The 15708-nt window shown below is 48.4% G+C and overlaps 1 long non-coding RNA gene across 2 annotated transcripts; it reads right to left on the bottom strand.

The window, feature by feature from the left end:
- Window positions 1-2165: 2165 nt before the first annotated feature.
- On the bottom strand, window positions 2166-13015 carry LOC118600420. Of its 2 annotated transcripts, none has more exons than XR_004950078.1 (3): window positions 12847-13015; window positions 3449-3663; window positions 2166-3245 (listed from the first exon to the last, which is right to left on the bottom strand). It is a non-coding gene; the product is annotated as an uncharacterized LOC118600420 (long non-coding RNA). The 2 variants fall into 2 exon arrangements; XR_004950077.1 differs by having other exon boundaries at window positions 3364-3663.
- Between the last annotated feature and the right edge of the window lie 2693 nt (window positions 13016-15708).

Raw genomic sequence — 15708 nt, forward strand, 5'->3', positions numbered from 1 at the left:
TCCAGGCACGTGGGCCTGGGCCTAGCTCAAGAATCCCTGGCCCCGTTTGGCAGGGGGGAACTTGGAAGTGGGAGGAAGCTCTGAGGAAAGGCATTGAGCATCCTCAGCCTGAGGGCATGGGGCAGTAACTAAGAACAGGAGTGCTGGGTGGGCAGTGGGGAGGCGGGGGTACGGCTCAGATCCAGAAGCCAAAAAGCCCAGATCTGACTCTGATTCACTGTAGGATCCTAAACAAATCTTGTGCCCTATCTGGGCCTTAGCTTCTCTATCTGTACAAGTAGTTGATTTCTACATCCCAACCCAGGGTGAATATATTGGTGTATCCATGACATAAGGGGCAAAATTCATCTTTAAAAAATCCCTGGAATCTCAAAAATCCAATAAGTCAAAAAATATTGTCATCATTTGTTTAAGAAACACAACATCAAAAACTTAAGATGATTGATACAATTTTGTTTTTAAAATCTGAAATCAAAAACTGCATGAGATCAGGATATTTGAAATACTGGGCTCCGAGGGCTGGTGGAAGGAGAGGGGTCGGATCTGCCGGTGACTACCTGTCTTGACACCAAAAGGTCATCTTCCACTCTGGGACTGAAAGAGCCCCAGTTTAAATCTCTCAGCATTCTAGAATGTCAGAAGAGTCCAAGATCCTAAAAGGGCTCCACATTTTAAAATTCCAAAGGTTCTAACATCTCCAAGATTTCAAGACTTCTAAAGATTGTGAAAGCTCTAAGGTTTCCAAAATTCTCAAAGGCCTCACTCAGCTCCTCAAATTCTAAAACCCTCCAAAACCCACTTTGGGCCTACATGGAATCTAGCTTGAGGATCATAAAAGGATCATCTTTATCTCCTGCTTTTTCTATGACCAGGGGCTGCAGCCACCTCTTTAGGCATGGCTATACCTGAGGGTCAAGGGAGGGGGCAGTATTTTCTGAGTTCAGCGCAGTCTCTGTGACAAGGAGTCCAAGGAGTCCCTGAGCAAAGTAAATTGGACTGTAGTCTTTCTCCATGCCCCTCTGAGCCCGCCACTGTTCTCCATGCCCCTTTTGGGGCCCTAATTCTTCTCTAGGAAAGGACAATGCGTCTGGGGCCATGGCCTCAAAGTTCCTCCTTGTCATTTGTTTCAAAGCATACAGCCTTTAGAGAGCTCACAGTCTGGCTGAAGACAGACACCTAAGCACTAAGGAGCCCTGGAAGGGATTTATCCGGGCAGTGACATGGCCAGGCTTGACCCCTCTTGACCTTCTGCCCTGCCACTAACTGCCTCCCCACCTACCAGCTGAACCCAGGTCACATCCCACAGATGCCGCAGAAGGAAGAATATTGGAGGCTCCAGTTGGTAGCAGGCTGGTGGGCCCCCCGAGACTATTGCCTGCCTTGGCTTCCTGACACCTTGGTCCTGCTGCTCTGCCTGCCCACCCCAGACGTGGTCCTTCACCTCATGCCCCATTGGGGTATCTCCAGTTCAGCTTCAGCTCTGGTTCTACTGCTCCCTGAGCTGGACCCTCCTTTCTATTCCTGAGCCTCATAAGATGACCACACCTCTGGGTCTCAGGGAAAGAAGAAAGCCTGCTCAGGCCAGCCTCGCACCCCAGTCAGCGTCCCTCCACAATGGTCTGTCCCATGGCAGCTGCAGGTGGAGGGAAAGACACTTTGGCATGGGACACAGATCCAGAGCCAAAATTTGATTGAATACCCTCTGGATGTGAACTCTGAAAACTTCTACTTCCTCCACATGAAGAGAGAACTTTATTCCTACCTCTCAGAGTTATAGGGGAATTGGGGGACAGTCTGCTGGTTCCTTATTTGTTAAAGGAGCCATCAGCACACTCTACCCCTCCTCGGCGCCTCCCCCACCACGCACAATCCCCCCGGTCCTGAGTGAGTCTCCCCAAAGTAGCAGCACAGAAGGGGAGGTACCAAGGGGTGGAGAGCCAGAGATTCAGTTTTAACACAAACACTAATTGTGGGTCCCAGAATGGCCCTCCTGGCTCCATTCATGAAAGTGGTATTTTTAGCCCAGGACTGGCCGCCTGCGGTCACCGTGGGGGTGGCCAGGCCATGTGTCATGTCTGAGTGATCATGGACTCACTCCGATCAGGAAATAGGCCTGCAGGGACCAGCTGCTGGATCCCAGGGCTGCCTCGTATCTGGGAGGAGATATCCGCAGGACTAGAAGCTTAAACCTTCTCACCCCCAAGGGCTACCACAGGGCATGGGGGATGGAAGCAATAATCAACATGCACTGAGCATTTACTAGTGCCAGGCATTTACATGAATTAACTTATTTAATCCTTCACTATGGGCTAGATACTATTATCCCCATTTTGTAAATGAGGAAACCAAGGCTAGAGCCCATGCGGTAGTATTGAATGGAGCAGGAGGATTCGAAGCCTGGCACTTGAGCCCCAGAGTCCCTGCTCTTACTGTCTGGTCACTTGGAATCTGAACCCTGGGTGGACAGACCCAAGGTCCTCCTGCTTCAGGCTCCAGAGCCCAGCCCCACCCTCAGCCTGTAGAGTTCTCTGGGATTGCAGAGAACATCCAGTCTAGCCTTCCTTTGAAGGTGAGGAAATCGAGGCCCAGGAAGGAGTCCAGGGTGACGGAGCGAGTTGGCGCTAATTCCTAGGCCAAGACTCTGCTCCATGAATGATTCCATGGCACACGGTCATCTTGTATCTGTCCCCCTCCTCAGCTTATCCCTGGCTCCAGAACTCAGCACCTGCGCTCTGTAGAGCAAGGAGACTGGGCTCTGGAAGCAGATTTGAGCCCTGCTCCTGACTTGCTTTGCGACCTTGGACAAGTCATCTTGCCCCTCTGAGCCTAATTTTTTTTTTCCTGTGTGGAAGTGATGAGTATAAATTGTCTGGGGATTCAATAAATGTGGATGCCCTTACCTTGGATTTTTTAACCCATTGTTTAATTCCTCCTGTGAACAAGACGTATGGTGTTCCCCTGCCCAAGGCTGCTTCTGGAAATGGGAGTTGGTAGAATTGCAGGAGCTGTGACCAGCTGTTAGGGAGACGTTGGGAGCAAGTCATGCCATACCATGGCATCTGCCTAGGCCTCAGATTCCCAGCGGAAGAGAATGTGGCAGATGAGAGAGCGGAGACATGGTCTGTCCATCCTCTGAGCCAGGTGCCTGGATCGGAAGCGTGGCAGAGTTCGGGTCCAGTTAAGTCGCTTCCTCTGTGGATGATCTGGGGTCAGTTTCTGCCCCTCCCAGGATCGCAGTCTCCCAACTGTAGGGAGAAGTCGGGGCTCTTTCAGAGCTTTCCTTGCCCTGATTTTCTGTGGCTTGACCAGGGGCTTGGCACCCTTGCGTCTCCTGCCTCCCCACCCCTGACCCCTCCCCCACACCTGGATCTCTGCCCAGGGAGGCTCCACAGCCTGGCTTCTGAGCTCATTCTGGGCTTACTCATGACCCATGAGGGTGGCTCCTTACGGTGGTCTCAGCCCCTGAGTCACATGGCCTTCAAGTTCAGCTCCACGCAGGTAACTTTTTCAGTTCTAAATCCCAGGTGCAAATTTTCTGGCCAGAGAATCTGATTGGCCCGAGTGGTAGAATCAGGTGGCCTATGAGCTGGGTCCTGTGTCAGGGGCCAGGGGCGGAGCAGCTTCTCCAAGAAGAGTGTGTGGATGAGGAGGAAATGACGACATCTGTAATGCAGACACAAAACAAATCCACCTGGAATGTAAATTAGTTACATGGAAAAAGTTATCTACACTAATTCCTCATTTTCCAGAAAGCTATCAAAGGCATCTGGAATTAGGCTTCAAATTAGAGGGAGGAGGCGGGAGAACTACCTCCTACTCCCAGCTGCCAAAATAAAAGTAAAAGGTCCGTGCCTCTAACTTATTAGGGGATCTTCTCATTCATTGTTTATTAACTCTTATACTACAAACAATTCTAATACACATGGGTTATTTGTTTTCCACTAGGGGGCGTTGTCATGATATTGGTAAGAAGCAACTACGGAAGCGCTATATAAAGAAAAAATAAAAATAAAATCAAAACGAAACTTTAAGAAACAAACACAAAGATTTGGCATATTGGGGGACACTTAGTGTCCCCCAAGCACAGTGATAATACAATTTAGGAATCTCTAAAAGTAGCATGCCTACAATAGTTGAGGCTCACAGTGACAGCCCTTGGTCATCAGGAATTAGTAAAATTATGTTCCCTGACCTTCGTTTAGGACGACATAAATAGGTATACATTGTAAAAGACTTCCACTTCATATAAAAGGAAAGAAATTTTTTTTCTAGTTTTTTCACAGAAGGAATAGACCTCATCTGGAAAATGCATTCTTGTGGAATAATGCAGTTATAAATGATGTATGACCACACAAGGGTTTACAAGCCAATCCAACCAAAATAATAAATGGCACAATTTTGAAACCAGAATCTGTAACTAGCTGCTAGAGTTTCATCGCTGCAGGAATAAAGTGCTTTAACAGCGACTTCAGTTGGATTGAAGACCTCAGGGAATTTGCCAGGGGCTTGATAGCAGATCATTTTCAGGAGCAATGCCCTGTCCAGACCCACCACATGACTTTTACCCTCTCGCCTCAGGAGTGACCCTCATACTGGTTATGAGGCAGAAATGGCAACCCTGCAGAACTGTAGTGTTGTTCAAACTTGAAGCCTGGAGGGAAAATTCTGGGTCCTTGGGGCAATGGATCCCAAAAGTTAAGCACATCTAAATTACATGGATGCTCATAAACCACATTAGGACATCTGGAGGAGGAATCAAGAATATGCACTTTAAACACATTCCTTAAGAAATTTCGATGTATGTGGTTCAAAGAAAACTGCTCCTCCCACTTCACAGATGGGGAAGTTGAGGCCCAGCGAGAAAAGAGCAATGACTCAAAGTCATGCAAAGAGTCAGAAGTTGAGCTGGCCTCTGGCCTGCCCAGGGCTTCTTTCCACCACATTCCGCTGCCCACCCACGGACTGCCTCCTGGGGCTGCTTGCATTCCAAGGAACCTTGTAACAGGAAAGGAAATGTAGGCCGTGCCTGCTCTGATGTTCGAGCACCCATGATGACTCCAGGTTCCACCATACACAGCCCCGAACACCCCGGTTGCCAAGCTGTGTGAGCCTGGTTTTTCCAGATGGGGTTGGGGCTGAGATTACGAAAGCCAGCATTTATTTTTATTTCCCCCAAGAAAATAAATCAGCAGGTTTGCTCCAAGAAAAGTGGTCGGAGGAAGCAGTGTTTCTAGCCGGGAGTTGGTCCTGAACTCCCGCCAGCTCCTCGCAGCCCCCTTCAGGGCTGTCCTGACATCCTGAAGGTGTTGGTGGGGCATGGAGTCGAGTCCTCAGACAAAGCACCTTTGGGCTTCAGATTCAAGAACCCTCTCTTGCCCATAGCCGTGACTAAAGGCTCAGAAGGTGGAGGGTTACTTTCTTCCTGCGGACAAAGGAATTTTTCCCAGCCTCTCCTCTTTCCCCCACCCAAAAACACATCTAAAAATGGAGGGTGGTGGGTATGCGATTTCTGCCAAGTTCTGCAATTATGGCAGTGGTTCTCAAGGGAGATAAATATACTGTCTCCTGGGGGTGGGAGGGGGCATTTGGCAATAGCCGGGTGTGTTTTTGGTTGTCACGACTCAGGAGGTGCTGCTGGCATCCAGTGAGTGGTGGCCAGGGATGCTGCTGAACATATTACAATGCACAGGACAGCACCTCATGACAAAGCCCCCTTGCCTAAAATGTCAACAGTGCTGAGGTTGAGAGACCCTGAGCTATGGACGAGTAGCCCACGAGGTTAGGAGTCTGGGTATGAGTCCAAGTTTTGCCTCTAAATGCTGTGTGAGTTCAGGCAAGGCCCTGCTCTCTGGGCCTCAGATTCCCATCTGCATAAGGAAGAAGTGGAGAGGCTCCTCTCTGGAGCCCTCGCAAGTTTTCTTCATTCATGGCTCGGGAAACCAGGAGGCCTGAGGCAATGGGCCTGACTTCTGTACCTCAGATGGGGATGTCAGGAGTGGGGGGGGGGGCTACCCAGCTCCCTATGCTTGAGGGGTGGGCAATCAGCTCTCCTGAGCCCCTCCCCCAAAGCGCAATATCTGGATCTCCTGCTCCACCACGAATGGAAAAATCATTATCTGAAGATGACATCACTTTGCAGAAATGCAAGCGAGTGGTTGCAGAGCAGAGCTCCAGGGAAGCAGTGGGAAGAAAGGGCTCGAAGATCAGAGTGTGCCAACCACTGGCAGCGCCAGCATCCAGCACCTTCACGCAGCTCAGGACAGCCCTGGACTTCTCTGGACTGTGGTCCTCCCATCTCCATGATGAGAGGCTGGACCTGGAGAATGCTAGGAGCCCTTCACATTGTGAGAATCCAAGATCCTGTGACTGTCGAGGTCAAGTCTTGAAGGGCCTCAGGGGTGCAGGTGCACAAAGGGGGCCTCTCCAGACACAGGGAGCCAGAGTTAGGGGCTGAAAGGAGAAGAAAGTGGCCACCCTGTCCGAGATGTCGTAAAAATGCATGAAAAAATACTCCACATCACTAATCATTATAGAAATGTAAATCAAAACCACAGTGAGATAGCACTTCACACCCATTAGGATGGCCACTACCAAATAAAACAGAAAATAACAAGTCCTGGAGAGAATGTGGGGAAATCAGACTCTTTGTGCACTGTTGGCGAGATTGTAAAATGGTACAGCTGCTATGGAAAACAGTATGGTAGTTTCTCAAAAATTTAAAAATAGAACTACAGTGTGATCCAGTGATTCCACTTCTGAGTATATATCTAAAAGAATGGAAAGCAGGGTCTTGAAGAGATATTTGTACACCCGTGTTCATTACAGCATTATTCGCAGTAGCCAAAATGTGGAAGCAACCCAAACGTTTGTTACTAGATGGATAGATAAGCAAAATGTGGTATATATACACAGCGGAATATCATTTGGCCTTAAAAAGGAAGAAAATTCTGATGCATGCTGCAACATGAATGAAACTTGAGGACATTATGCTAGGGAAAATAAGCAGAAGACGAAAAGACAAACACCCCCTCTGGGGTCCATCTTCCTCCCCATCTGTCCATCAGGGCATCATGAGCCTACCCAGCACTGACATTCCTGGCAACAGAAAAGACTTCATGGTCCTTTTTAACAGGTGGGAAACTAGAGGCCTAGGAAGGACAGTGATCTACTCAAGGCCACATTAGTCTACAGCAGAGTCAGAACTAGAATTCGGATCTCCTGACTCCAAATCCCGGGCACCTGTCCACACTCTCCTCCAGAGGGGCTCATGCTACGGGGATGGACCAAAGTACCAGAAAGTTCAGTTAGAAAATGCAGCTTCCTCTTAAATGGACTCACAGTAAGCAGTGTCCCATCTTTAAGTTTTTATTGAAACTGATTTCTCCTAGAACACCCTTCCCTTTCTCCTCCCTCTAAGGCCATTCAAGTGTCACCTGCTCCGAGAAGCCGTCCTGCTCCCCAAATTGGACATGGCCTCTCTTTCTTCTAGGCTACCAGAGGAGTCCTGTAGGTTGACTCTAGGTACCTCAAGTGCCCATCTGTCTGCCCCAGGAGATGGGGAAGTACCTGGAGGCGGGGTTGAAGTCATATACATCTTTGGTCACTTTGTCATCCTCAGCACCAAGAATTAAGAGCAAGCGACCCTTGGTGCCCTGAGCCCATACCAGGACAAACAAATAAGGAATGTTTGGTGCCCATTTAGGACATAATTCTAAGTCAGAGGTTCTGGAGTCGGGTCGGGTGCCTGCCTCCAAGGCTGTTTTTATTTGTTTTCTCCCTGTGCAAAGACGGGGGTGAGGGAGAGGGGGGACTTTTGAGCCACAGCTGGTTTTTATTGCATCGAGGCTCAAAAAAACCCTGAGCATATTTTTAGAGAGAAGGGGAAAAAAAGAATATTTTCTTTCCTGACCGGAGACGAGGGCTTGCTCCAATTTTCCATCTGCTCTCCCTACTGGGCGGAGCCAGCAGGGAAGTTTCTCTGCAGGAGGACCCTTCAGGACAGCAGTTTATGAGCTCATAGATATGGCAGGGCAGGCCGCCGGCCTGATGCCCGCCTCCCTCCCCAACACACAGGGAACCCCAAATGCACACACATGCTGCAGCGCCCAGATTCACGCACACAACCTCAGGTCTGTGATTCAGGGAGAGGGAAGCCATGCACTGGATAAAGGACAGTGGAGAAGCAAAAGAAACTTGGCACCCAAAGTGCCTGGAAGGAGGTCACTGAATGGTGCTTCAAACCAGAGGGTCTCCACTTTTGCACCCAAGTCCTGGGTTGTGCAGCATTCCCACTGGGGTCCCTGGATCCATAAGACCTGGGCATTGTCTGGGACCAGAATAAAAAATGTGTTTGCTGTATCTTTGAGTGCCTAGTTTTCAACTGTCTGAAGATACTATTGGGATGAACAAAATACCAAATCATTTCGAGCATCACTGAACTCCTAGAGGTTTGTTGAAATGCGTTTTCTCAATTGAAAGGTGCAAAATGCACCAGAGTTCTGGGGTGTGTGTGTGTGTGTGTGTGTGTGTGTGTGTAAATCCGTGTTATGTATGTGAATATGGTCTGTATGTGTGATGTGTGATGGAGTGTGTCTATGTGTATGTGTTGTGTGTTTGCATGTTCATGTGTATCGTGTGTACTTGTGGTATGGTTTGTGTTGTGTGTGTGTGTGTGTGTGTGTGTGTGTGTTTGCTATGTGCTCTGTGTAGGGTAGGGTATGTGTATGTGTAAGTTGCGTGTGTTTGATTTGCGCAGTGTGTGAATGCTGTAATCAGGCTGGACCATTTCTAGAGGGGCGGTTGTGTCAGGGAGGGTGTCCCTGCTTCCCACCGCACTTCGTGCAAAGTAGCACCTTTCTGAGATCTTTCCGGGGCAATTTGTTAGGGAAATCAAGATGGATAAAGAAGGTAGTTAAAGGGAAAGAAGCCATTGCACGAACTTGCTCCCCACCAGACACTGCCCCTAATGTCAGAACTAGACTTTGTCTCTGATGACAACCAGGCCTAAAATCCCCAGCCCAGAGAGCTGCGGGCAACAAAGCTAAAGTTCAGAGAAGCCAGAGCCCCTTCCTCCTATCCATGGCCAAATGGCCTTCACTGCCAAAGAGGTAGCAAGCAAAGGCTGTGACAACAGCAAAGACCACAGCAGACCTAGTCACAGTGCCTAGAGTCAGCACCCAGGGCCCTGGGCTCTCTCCAAGCATGGCCTTGCTTCCCTCTCAAACCCATCCATCAAGGCGGAATCATTGCCCCATTTTTTCAGAAGAGGAAACAGGCTCAGAGAGGAGACAGAGGTGAAAGGAGGACCCTGGCAGCCACATAAAGAGGGGAAGTCCCTGGAGTCAGGAGGGCAGCCTCTTGGCTTTGCAGATCAAGCAGGAAAGTCGGGCTTGTAAGGTTTTAGCTCCATGAGCGGCGTTGCCTCCTCTTTTCTGTCTGCAAGGATGCAAGCCCTGCCTGGACGGAGCTGGACACAGCAGGAATGCAGGCTTGTCCCCTGACCAGTTCTTCGTCATTCTCTGGCAGCTCAGCTGAGCCAGGCTCCCTCTTACCAATGTATCCTCTTTATCCCCAGGCTGCAAGGGCTGCTAGAGGCTCACTCCCTACTTCTTGGAAATTGTGGCAGCCAACTCAGGCCAAGGAGAGCTTCTGGGGGATGGGCTTTTCTAGTGGAAAGATGAAGATTCATGGTTTTCCCAGCCTGGAGACAGGTTTTTCTTCCCTGAGCCTTCTCTGTAAAATGGGGATAATGACATCCACCTCTTGGGACAATTAAGACATCATGTGCTGGTGTGTGGAGAACTTGGCACAGGCCTGACATGAGGGAGGCGCTTAATGGACGTATGTCTTGTTCCCATCCCTGGCTGCTCTGGTCAGCACAAGTGACAAGCAAGGTTCGATTGCCCCAGGCCCCTCCCCTCTTGGCCCCAGCAGAAGCTGCAGGGCAGAAAGAAACAACAGTTCTTGGAAAGCCACCATCAAGCCCTCCCTGGAACCAGCGGGCCATTCGTCAAGATGTCTCCTGGCGGCCACACCAACCCTCTGTGACCTCTCAGTTGCCTTTCACTGAGTTCCATGGTCCCATTCACTGCTCTGTGTCTACCCCTAGACCTGTAAATGCCATCAGGCAGTTCTGTCCCCAGGTCACCTTACCTGAGCCTTCCCTGCCCTAAGCCCCTCCGCTCTACACTCTAGGCATTGAGCTCTTAGTCTGCGCCTGAGCTTTCCAGGCCCCTCGCAGCCTGGCCAGGACCCCCATGCTCTCTCCTGCACCTCTCTTCACCTTGCGCCCCTCAAAACAGCTATAGCCAGTCCCGCACTGCCACATACTTTCATTACCTATGGGAAGAGCCTAGTTTGGGGCCTAGCACACAGGAAATTGCTCAGGAAGCCATGAGCCAGAGTCTGCAGAGACACCAAGGTCCAGCAGGATCCTTTGCCTAGAATGCCATTGCCCTCTAGCGATCTAAGAGCCCCCTTAATCTTCACCTCCTCCAGGAAGCCTGCCTTGATACCTACCCCTCCGGGCCAGTGTAGGTGCCCTCTTCCCAAGTAGGGCTGCCTGGCATCCCCAGATTTTCCTGTCATTGTTGTCCTGTCTGGATGAGGTAACTCCAGTCCCCATTCTCAGGCCTCGCATGTTCTCTCCCCAGTTCCTATGTGATCATTAATGCCACCAGGCACTTCCTTCTTAACCCCTATAGCTTCCCTCTGCGCCAGTGGCCCATGGGGCTCCATTCTGAAGACATCCTACCCTTGCCTTATCCCAAAAGGCTTGCAATGCAGAATCAATTTGGATAACAGAGTTTACTGACATTCTGGAGATGGCAGAGAGCAATTTCAGTGCTGAGCACAAAATAAGTTCATGTTAAGAGTCGTACAGCGCAATTCTTAGGAATTCGTCAACCGCCCTCACCCATATAATCTCTCACCAGCTGGGGTAGGGGGATCTGACCTCTAAGAGTGTTCTGGAAACCCCTCCCCCTCCTCATGTTCTGGTAGGAACTCTGGCTGACTCCTGGGAGACTCAGAACTGCCAGCCTCACCTGAGAAAGAGTCACTCTCAGCGAACAAGCAAAAGCAGCTGCTGTCAGTTATTTTAAATAGCTGTTGTTCTGAACTAAATTGTGCCCCCCGAATTCATATATTAAGGTCCTAACCTCCTGTACTTCAAAATGTGACTACATTTGGAGATAGGGCCTCTAAAGATTAAGTTAGAGGTCATATGGGTGGGCCCAAATCTCATGGGGCTGGTGTCCTTATAAGAAGAGGAAACTTAGACACAAATGTGCACAGACGGAAGACGATATAAAGACATTGGAAGAAGGAGGCCACCTGCAAGCCAAGGAAAGAGGGCTCAGGAGAAACCAGCCTGCTAACACCTTGGTCTTAGACTTCCAGCCCCCAGAACTGTGAGAAAATGCATTTCTGTTGTTTAAGCCACCCAGTCTGTGGCACTCTGTTATGGTAGCCCCAGAAAGCTAATACAGATGTTTTTGTGTACCTCTCCCATTGCGATATCGTCACCTGTTTATGGGCCTGTCTCCCTTTCAGGCTATGAATTCCCCAAACGCACTGGGCAGATCTGACCTGCTCATTCCCGGAGCTTTGGGCCCACCACACCCCGAGAGGTTCAGAGAGCATTGCCTGGGTGAACACCTTCCGGGATGAACAGAATTTGGTTCATGGGCTCGTTAAGTTATCAAACGCTGGGAAGGGAGGAGACTCAATGGTACACATCCCCTCCTCACTCCATCCCCTGCCCCATCTGTGATGGGCCATCGTGCCTGGCCTCTGGTTCCACCTTCAGCAGCCCTGAAAGAAAGGCTCCCCTCCACTTTACAGATGAATGAACTGAGGCTCAGGGAAGGCCACTGACATGCCCAAGGTCATTCATGAAGTCAGAGCCATTAGAGAGGAGAGACCAGGAAGACCTGAGAGGGGAAGCCTCTCTCAGGGGTAGGAAGGTTCTACAGTGTTTTGCCCTCTGGAAGGAGACGGAGGATCTAGGTTGAATCCTGATGGCTCCTCTTGCTTGCTGTGTGTGTGTGTGAGCAAGTTCCTGACCTCTCTGAGCTGGGGCCTTAGTTTCCACATCTGTACAATGAGACTGACAAATATGAGACAGGACATGGGTCTGGCCCACAGAAAAAGCTCTAAAAAATGGTGGCAGTGGTGATGGTGCTTCTACTGAGTCCAAGCTTCTGGAATCGCCCAGCCAGCCCAGCACCTAGCCCCACAGGAAATCTAACAAAAAGCTCATGATAGAAGCTTTTCCTGCTGGTCAACATGGGGAGCAAGCAACCTCAGTCCCCTGCCTCTGAGCACGGCCCTCCATCCTCAACATACACATTGTCGTTACCTTCCACTCGGCCTCACAGGGCTTAGGGCTGGATAAGGCTCAATGGCCCATTGTTCTCCCTCCAGGCCTGAACCAGGCCAGGCCTGCCGGGAACCAGCTGCTAAAAATAGCCCCAGTGAAGTGTTGGGGTCCAGCTGCTTATCTCACTCCAGGGGTTGGGAGCTGCCCCATTCTTCCTGGCCACTACTCTGGAGGAAGTCCAGCTTGGCCAGCTCCCAGATCACTCTCAGGGGAGAGTGCAAACTCACACCCGGAAAATATTTAGTGGAAAATTCGAGGCCAGCTGTAATTCCCTGAGGGCAGAGCCTTAGTAAAGACATTCAGACTCGGTCTGTGGCGGGTCTGGAGGAAGCGCCTAGAAGAACAGGCCATAACTGGCAAAGGAAAGAGAAGCAGGGGAAGGCATTCCAGGTGGTAGGAACAGAAGAAGTAAAGAGATGAGGGATGAGGCTGAACAGAACAGTGAGAGGTTTTGGAAAGTCTACCTGGTCGCACAGAAAGTGAGCCCTCGAGGGACACTCGGGTTCAGTAGAACAGGGCCCTGAATGCCAGGCAAGGCTCTCCTGATCTTCAAGGAGGTGCCCTGGGGAGTGGGTCCCATCACCTCCTTCTAGGGCCTCCTTTGAGTGCTCCTTTCTAAGGAGTAGTCACAGCCCTGAGGGAGGAGCCGAGGGCTGGTGAGGACTGAGAGAGCTGCCTTTAGTGTGGCCCTCCTGGCCTCAGGAAGGGAGTGTCTCATCAGAGACACCTCAGGTGGACTCCAGAGGCTCTGCCTGTGGGCCGTAAACACCAAAGTCAGCCTGCAAGCTACTCAGGCCTTCAACTGTGAGCTTGCAAGCACCCACTCTGGACTGGGTGCTGGGAACACTGATGGCCACTCAGCTCCGGCCCTTGAGAGGTTCACAGTCTAGAAGAGAAGCAGACAAGTGAAGAAGCAACTCGGGGGCTGAGTCACCTGAGCACAATGCCGGGGCAACCCAAGGAAGGGCCTTCTTCTTGACTTGGGACATCAGCAAAAGGTCTGTGGACACAGCCCCTGAGTCTCAAAGGTTAAAGAAGAGAGAGCCAGGTGAAGAGGTGGCAGGAAGGCTGTTCCAGGCAGAGAGCAGCAAGTGGGGCTCATGAGCTTGCAGAGGTCTTTGGGGGCCAGATTCTATCCTTCTCCGAATCCCTCACGGACACAAGCACAGTTGTCACCCACAGAAACGTTGGTGAATGAAATTGTTGGGAAAATGGGAATCAACCAACCTGAATAGATTAAATCCTATTTTTTAAACTCAGAGCCTGGGAATTTAATGACTGATAATTCTGTAAGGGAGGCCTTGTACAATTTGTACATTGAGGGGTTTTGTTTATAAGCCGTGCTTAAACCGAGGGTGTCTATATTGCACAGGCAGCATCCCAAAGCCCCGCTTGGGAAGATCCAGGCAGGTAGACGTGGGTTCCAGGAAGGCCAGCTTGCACAGACCTTTGGGTGCTTGCAGCCTGGAGTGAAAAGCTCACCTCCCAAGGCCTCTGCAATGGTCTCCTTGGTCCCAGTTCTTCACCCCTCCCTCACCTGCTCCCTTTGCCTTGTGAGCTCACAGCTCTTCTCACCCTTGACATCAGGAATAGCCACATGACTTGTTTTGGCCAATGGGATATTAGCAGACAAGCTTCAAACAGAGGCTTAAAACACACTTGCATCTGAAAGAAAAATTTACAACAATGCTACACAATCTCATTTAGAAAAAGAAGAGGAGGGAGCACTTTATTTTAGGAAGCCAGGATTACCTTGATACCTAAGCCGCACAAAGAAAGACAGTACAAGAAAAATAAATAAATAAACACCTGAACGCAGCTGATCCCATTTGATCTCGGAAGCTAAGCAGGGTTGGGCCTGGTTAGTACTTGGATGGGAGACCACCTAGGAAGGCCAGGTGCTGTAGGCTTAAAAAATAAATAAATAAATACACAAATAAACAAAGAGCAACTACAAACCAATATCCGTCATCTAAATGATGCAAAAATCCTTAACAAAATATTAGCAAATAGAATTCGGAAACATTAAAAATTATACACCATTATCAAATGTCATTTATTCCAGAGATGCAAGACTGATTCAATATTTGAAAATCAATCAGTGTAATCACCATACTCACAGGCTAAAGTAGAAGAGCTATATGATCATATTAATTGATGCAAAAAAAAAATTTAATAAAATTCAACACTCATTTACAAAAATTGTCAAAAATTTCAAAATCAAAGGCAATTCCCTATAATAAAAAGGAAATGTCCTATGTAAACATTTTGTAAATATAAATATATAAATAAACATGCTATGTAAATAAAATAACTAAGTAAATAAAATAGCTTCCTAAATAAATAAATAAATAAATAAATAACATATACCAAAAACTGACAGCTAATATCATACTTCCTGATGAAAGACTGAAGCTCAATAAGGCAAAAAAGTGAAATAAATGACACAGGTCAGAAAAGGAAATACAAAACTGTATCTGTTTGCAGATGACATGACATTTATGTAGAAAAATCCATGACAGCTACAAAAAATCTCCTAGAACTATTAGATGAGTTCAGCAAGGTCACAAGCTATAAGATCAATGTACAAAAACACAATATATTTCTCTGTGCTAGCAATGTACATGTGGAAATTGAAATTAAAAATAGAACATCATTTACAATTACTTAAAAAAATAAAATACTTAAGTGTAAATCTAAAAAAAACCCCAAGATTTGTATGTGGAAAATTATGAAGTGCTGATGAAAGAAATCAAATATCTAAATGAATGGAGAGCTATACCATGTTCATGAATTGAAATATTCGGCATAGTAAGGATACCAGTTCTCCATACATTGAAATATAGGTTTAATGCAATTACTATTGAAATCTTAGGAAGACTTTTTATAGATTAGGTGAGATTATCTTAAAATTATTTATTAAGAAATTCAAAGAAACTAGAATAGTTAAAACCATTTTGGAAAAAAAAGAATAAGGTGGGACCTAATTTCAAGACTTACAGTAATACAACTACAATAATCATGACCGTGGGGCTTTGGCGGAGGGAGAGAAACATAGATCAACAGAACAGAATAGAGAATCTAGAACTAGACCCATGCAGCTATGCCCAACTGATTTTTGATAAAGGTACAAAAGCAATGCAATGATAATACTTTATAACCACTAGGATGGCTATAATAGAAAACACGTTATAACAAGACCAGGCGAAGACCTGGAGAGATTGGAGCCCTCACATACTGCCAGTGGTGATGCCAAATGGTGCAGTTTGGCAGTTCCTCAAAAGGTTAAATCTAGAGTTGGTTTATGGCTCAGCAATTCCACACCC

This window comes from Rousettus aegyptiacus, unplaced genomic scaffold (genome assembly GCF_014176215.1).
Source record: "Rousettus aegyptiacus isolate mRouAeg1 unplaced genomic scaffold, mRouAeg1.p scaffold_m13_p_3, whole genome shotgun sequence".
In the NCBI taxonomy this organism is placed as follows: domain Eukaryota; kingdom Metazoa; phylum Chordata; class Mammalia; order Chiroptera; family Pteropodidae; genus Rousettus; species Rousettus aegyptiacus.